Genomic DNA, 7,331 nt, shown 5'->3' with positions numbered 1-7,331 from the left:
TCTTTAGTTGATCACATTCCACTGACAGATAAAAGTATTCATTCATGTCTACATTTCTAGGTTGCCCTAGCTATTCTTATACACTGTCCATACTGTACAATATGTTTATAAAAGTTAGCCTACCTCCTCCCTGCTCCACTTCTTGCCTTCTCAGCTCTGTTTAAACATATCTTAAGATTTCTTAAAAAACTCCTCGTTGCCTAACCCCAGCTTCCTGACACCTCGGAGTGGCCCTTCAGCAGACAGTTTGTGCCCAAATCCCTGCTACCGCTGCTGCTATGGGGGATTTCACTCAATCTTGTGCTTATTCTCGTGATACTTAGCCAAAAGTAAAGCCGTTTTAATAGCTTTGCTCTGACACGTCGATAGCGGAATATGCTTTGGTAGATCTCTGTAAGGGAGGAGGGTGGGTTAAACTTGGGGGCCCACATTGCAGCCAATCAGGGGCCTCTAATACAGTTCAGTCAGCAGCATATATTTACAGTGTAGTAGCGTTAGCACCGGGCGTATGACAGGGCCACCACAGCTCAAGATTTAATATGTCATCTCTGTGGAAAATTAAGTGCTGCTTGAGAAAGTGAAAGGTGCCAGCTAAGCACGTGGATACTTACTTAAATGTGGTTAAAGAGGTGTTATGGGGTGAGAGGGTGCACTCAAACATGTTTAGTTCAGTTTTTTGAATTTCTAAAACAGAAAGAAGAATAAATGCTCAAGCAGTGCTCTTCCATTCAACAGTTCAAATCAAAATGATGATGAAGATGATATGATATAAGGCAGGAGAGCCCGATATGTTGTGTGTTTTGTATATGCTGTTCAGTAGATATGAAATAATAACAAAGTAGTAGCTGTATATTTTTTGTTAAAAAGTTAACCAAAGGTTATGTAATTGTTGGAATGGTAGGATGACATTCACATTTAGTTGTGAATAGTTAATTAGGGTGAGAGTATTTTTACATTGTCTCACTCCCTTTTGAGCAAAAAGTGCCTTTTGTTAGCAAAAGATTAGGTTTAAATCTGTCAACTGGACAAATCGTTGTAGGTCCAAGCCGCTTCTTCAGTTCTGGTCAGATTGCTGGTGGACACTGCCTTATATCTATCTGCAGGGAGGGGTTAACTACACTGAAACTGTAAACAGCTATTGTCTCCAGTTTCAGCCTTAACGACCCTATTCAACCTTTAATAACCCTCCTGTTGTCCTCTTTTGTTTCTTTTTGTTTGCTTTGGGTCTGTGGAGGGAATCATAGATCTGTGAGAGATGATGCCTCAGACTCCCATTCCCGTTTAACAAAGGATTGTCTTTGATAACAAAAATAGCTTCTTTAACTCGCCTCTCAAACCATTTCTTTCTCTGGCTAAGATCTGAACCAAACCAGGGTCGTCTTCATTCCTACAACGATTTGTCCAGTTGACAGAATTAAACTTTGTTTTTTGCTATGGATCAGACCTGGATGACTGAGGGGTTACACAGACGGTGTCTTTTTGTTATTATAAATATTATAATACATATATGTTATATATGTAAATTGAAAAATGTAGACATTTCTTTTGTGTGTGCTTAAAATAAAATAATCACATTTTAGCATGAATAATTAAGCTGATTACTGCCACATGTTTTGCTTCATGTGCTGTCATGCAAGGCAGTGGCATTATGTATGGGCACATATGTGCAGGGATCAAACTGTCAACCTTCTGAGCATGTTCATATAGACTATTTTATGAATGAATTGGTAGCTAAATAAATGTCTTATGTTGTGAACACAATTTTACATTCATTGAAACTGCATTATATGAAATATTTGAGCTAATTAAACAAACATAAATAAGTAAGTTAATAGTACATGCAGTGTACATTTTCAGGTGGCTATTCAAATAGATCTTACTATGGAGATCTATTAAATGTACTCAAGAAGCTTTATGGGCCCATAACAGCACATTATAAATGACAGGGCGATGCTGTTAAGAGGCTTATTGGAATAATGAGTGTAGTGCTGTCCGGTGCCAGTGATATAGAGCTTAAAAACATGGAGAGGGAGAAGTACAGATGCAAGAGAAGACAAGCTCCCGCTGTGAGCCCTGTAGGCTTTCATAAGGTCCGCTTATGTCACTATTAAGGCCAATGTTACAGAGCTTCATAAGAGAGTTAAACATTTACAAACATTACAGGAACTCTTTTTACATACCCACTAAAATTTCAAACTCCACTCAATACTCAATACTGATTCTGACTACCACAATGATCATAAAAACACTCCTTATTTAGACAGTAGAATGTGATTTTCACCATTAAATTGTAGTACTTTCTTTTATATTAACATGTGGCCTTATATCTGTGTATTCCCTCAGTTCCAGAGTGGTCCAGGGGAATTTACTAGTCTATGTGTGTTATACTTCTGATACATCTCAAGATCATTCTAAAGCTAGGCAAGGTTCAATTCTGTCCTGTGAATGTGACTTTTTTAGTATCAGTACTTGCTGAAATGAGTATCTAGTTTGGATACTAGTGTTAGTAATAATTTATTATCATGGGTTTGGGATTGTCTGATTTTAAAACTATGTATATGGGACATAACAGCCGTACAGTGGAATCAGTGGATACATACATTTGGAAGGTGAACAGATACGCAGAGCCACATATTTCAGACCAGCTACACTTGGTTTGCTTCTACCTCTCTGTATCTTGTTCTATTTTGTATAATACTGAAATATTAATTAAAATACAACCCCAATTCCAATGAAGTTGGGATGCTGTGCAAAAAAAAAAAATAAAAAAAAAAATACAATGATTTGCAAATCTTTTTCAACCTATATTGAACTGAATAAACTACAAAGACATGATATTTAATGTTCAAACTGATACATTTTATTGTTTTTATGCAAATATTGACTCATGTTCAATTTGATGCCTGCAACACATTCCAATAAAGCTGGGACAGGGGCATGTTTACCACTGTGAATCAGAATCAGAATCAGAAGACTTTTATTGCCATAGTCTGTGAACACAGTTCACAAACTAGGAACTTGCTTCGGTGAAAAAGTGCAACATAAACACACTGAATAAATACAAATACAAATAAGGGCATGCACAAAGTTAAAAAGATATGCTTAAAAAATCAAATGAAATACTTAAAGGGAGAAAATATATACAACAGCAGCATCAAAACAACAGTGCAAAGTGGCTTATTAAAGTGACCGGTGTTATTAAGTGTCCAGGTTAGTGCAGATATTATAAAGTGTTCATGAGACGAACAGCAGAGGGGAAGAAACTGTTCTTATGGTGAGAGGTTCTGGTCCCAATGGACAAGCTGTTACATCAGCTTTCCTTTTAACAACAATCAACACTAACTGTTGAAGCTTTGCAGGAGGAATCCTTTCCCATTCTTGCTGAACTTAAGTTGCTCAGCAGTCCGGGGTCTCTGTTGTCATATTTTGCGCTTCATAATGACCACACATTTTCAGTGGGAGACAGGTCTGGACTGCAGGCAGGCCAGTCTGTTACCTGCACTCTTACTATGAAGCCACGCTGTTGTAACACGTGCAGAATGTGGCTTGGCATTGTCTTGCTGAAATAAGCAGGGACGTCCCTGAAAAAGACGCTGCTTGGACGGCAGCATATGTTGCTCCAAAACCTGTACCTTTAAGCATAAATGGAGCCTTCACAGATGTGCAGGTTACCCATGGGCACTAACACACCCCCAGACCATCACAGATGCTTTTGAACTTGAGGTGATAACAATCCAGATGGTCCTTTTCCTCTTTGACCTGCAGGACACAACGTCCACGATGTCCAAAAACAATTTGAAATGTGGACCACAGCTCACTTTTCCACTTTGGATCAGTCCATCTCAGGTGAGCTCGAGCCAAGAAAAGCAGGCGGTGTTTCTGGGTATTGCTGATATATGGGTTTCGGTTTGCATGGTACAGTTTTAATTTGCATTTGGAAATTTGACGACCTGTGTTAACTGGCAAGGGTTTCCTGAAGTGTTCCTGAGCCAATGTGGTAATATCCTTTACACATTCATGTCTCTTTTTAACACAGTACCGCCGGAGGGATCAAAGGTCATGGGCATTCAATGTTGGTTTTCGGCCTTGCCGCTTATGTGCAGAGAATTCCAAATTCTCTGAATCTTTTGATGATATTATGGACTGTAGATGATGAAATCCCTAAATTCCTTGCAACTGTACGTTGAGAAACGTCGTTCTTAGACTGTTGGACTCTCACAGTTTTTCATGTAGAGGCTAGAAAAATGCCAAGTATAAAAACAGACACCCCTCAAAATTTTACTTTCTTATTTTAGTATTTTATTTTCATTTAACAATTCATGTGGTTCCATTATCTCTTTTGAGTTAAAGTGCATTTCCTTCATTGGCCAGTAGATGTCAAATGTCACACAGTTTTGTTAGAGAGTAGACTGAGCACTGCAGAGGAAGAATCAATCCTCTGTCTGAAGTAAAGCAGCTCAACACATATGCTCTGTCTATTCTTCTATGAACAGACTTCAGTGACGCACATGTCCTCTGAACCTCTGGTCACAGGAGCAACATTTACAAAGTGGTGAAGCTCATCCCATCCTTGCTTGTGAATGACTGAGCCCTTCAGGGATGCTCCTTTTATACCCAATCATGACACTGATCTGTTTCCAATTAACCTGTTCACCTGTGGAATGTTCCACACAGGTGTATTTTAAGCATTCTTCAACTTCCCTATTATTTTGTTGCCCCTGTCCCAGCTTTATTGGAACATGTTGCAGGCATCAAATTGAAAATGAGTGAATATTTGCATAAAAACAATAAAGTTTATCAGTTTGAACATTAAATATCATGTCTTTGTAGAAACGGCCAATCATTGTGTTCTGTATTTTTGTTTTGTTTTACACAGTGTCCCAACTTCATTTGATATGGGATTGTAAAAAGAAATGTGTGGAGCTGCAAATGGACACTCCAGTCCATAAACTGAAGGAAAAACAGATTCTGTCTGATCTCATGCATTTATAGACCTCCAAGTGCATCAGCCTCTATGTTTACATGCAGACAGGAAAACCAGATAACTGGCCTAGTCCAATTTAAAAAGCTTTTTCTAAATGTTGTAAAAACGAGAACTATGATTGAGGTGTTGTGAATCACATCTCAAAGATCCCAATGACACATCAGGAAGAGCCGATACTCGATACCTGCTGCATGTAACAGCACAGTCTGTGAGGATCCAAGTACAAAGTCTTCAGATCCATGGAGCGTCTCAGAGCCATGTCCCTCTGTCCTCTGCTGCTCGTCTCCATTCTAACAGGTCTTATTCTTTTCTGATCATTTCTACAGCTGTGATGAACACAAACTAACTTATTTTTGAAGGCTCACAACTACACACTTTACTGTAAATATGTAGGTGACTTATGTCTTCTGCATAGAACTTAATATTCCTGTGTCTCTATTGGGTCTTATTAAGAAAACAGCTAACCCGGGAAAGTGTTTTATTAGTTTGTTAGTTTTGCAGTTCAAAATGTCTTTATTAAAGCTGAATTTCCTAGAACACATTTGAAATGTTCACAGTGAGCTAAATATTAAATTCAGTAGATGTGTATATCCATGTTAGTTCCTCATTGAGCCCTGTGTGTTTCAGGTGTGAGCGGTGATGTCCTCTCTCCTCTCAGCCTGGAGCAGTCTGTCTCAGAAGGCTTCATGGTGTCTGTGTCCTATCAAACCTCAGCACCTACAGCAGAAGGAGACGATTTCTTCTTTTATCATCAGAATCCTGGAGACGCTACTCAGTTTCTCTTCTATGTCTCTGGAATGAACTCTTCGAAGCCGGCAGCGTCTGTCCAGTCAGACACACGACTCTCGGCTAAAGTCTCAGACAATAGACGTGGACTGGAGCTGCTCCTGTCCTCTGCTGCAGTGGGAGACTCTGCTGTGTACTACTGTGCTGTGAGGCCCACACTGACAGGAAACCCACAGACTCGGAACAAAAACCTCTGAGAGAAAACAGCAGTACTGCACACATCCATTAGAGGGAGACACTTTCTGAGACTGCTCCACTCAGAATCAGAATCCTTTTATTGCCATCGTCTGTGAACACTGTTCACAAACTAGGAACTTACTTTGGTGATAAAGTGCAACATAAAACATAAAACACACTGAATAAATACAAATACAAATAAGGGCATGCAGAAGGTTAAAAAAGATATGCTTAAAAAAATCTAATAAAATACTTAAAGGTAGAAAATATATACAACAGCAGCATCAGAACAACAGTGCAAACATGACTTATTAAAGTGACCGGTGTTATAAAGTGTCCAGTTTGTGCAAATATTATAAAGTGTTCATGAGACAAACGGCAGAGGGGAAGAAACTGTTCTTATGATGAGAGGTTCTGGTCCCAGTGGACCGTAGCCTCCTGCCAGAGGGAAGCGGCTCAAATAGTCCATGTCCAGGGTGAGAAGTGTCAGCTGCTATACGGCCTGCTCGCCCCCGAGTCCTGGAGACGTACAGGTCCTGTATAGATGGAAGGCTGCAGCCAATCACCTTCTCAGCAGAGCGCACAATGCGCTGCAGTCTGTGTCTGTCCCTGGCCCCAGCAAACCACACAGTGATGGAGGAGGTGAGGATGGACTCAATGATGGCCGTGTAAAACTGCACCATCATCTGGACCAGCAGCTTACGTTTCCTCAGCTGCCGCAGGTGGAACATCCTGTGATGGGCTTTCTTGATGAGGGAGCTGATGGTCGGCTCCCACTTGAGATCCTGGGTGATGCAGGTGCCCAGGAAGCGGAAAGAGTCCACAGTGGTGATGGGGGAGTCTGTGAGGGTGAGGGGAGGCAGAGGGGCTGTCACTTTCCTGAAGTCCAAGATCATCTCCACTGTCTTCTGGGTGTTAAGCTCCAGGATGTTGCTGCTGCACCAGGACACCAGCCGGTCCACCTCCCTCCTGTAGGCAGACTCATCGCCGTCCGAGATGAGTCCAATGAGGGTGGTGTCATGCGCAAACTTAACCAGTTTGACAGAGTCGTGGCTGGAGGTGCAGCAATTGGTGTACAGGGAGAAGAGCAGGGGAGAAAGTACACAGCCCTGTGGAGATCCTGTGCTGATAGTCCGAGTGTCCGAGACATTCTTCTCCAGCCGTACGCGCTGTCTCCTGTCCGTCAGGAAATCAGTGATCCACCTGCAGGTGGAGTCAGGCACATTGAGCTGAGCGAGCTTGTCCTGGAGCAGAGCAGGGAGGATGGTGTTGAACGCAGAGCTGAAGTCCACAAACAGGATCCTGGCGTAGGTTCCTGGGGAGTCCAGATGCTGGAGGATGAAGTGAAGGGCTTTTTACTCTTTACCCTCTTTGTTTGTTTGGC

The sequence above is a fragment of the Periophthalmus magnuspinnatus genome, chromosome 17 (assembly GCF_009829125.3).
Source record: "Periophthalmus magnuspinnatus isolate fPerMag1 chromosome 17, fPerMag1.2.pri, whole genome shotgun sequence".
NCBI classification, from domain to species: Eukaryota; Metazoa; Chordata; class Actinopteri; order Gobiiformes; family Gobiidae; genus Periophthalmus; species Periophthalmus magnuspinnatus.
Note: the sequence above shows the minus strand (reverse complement) of the source record.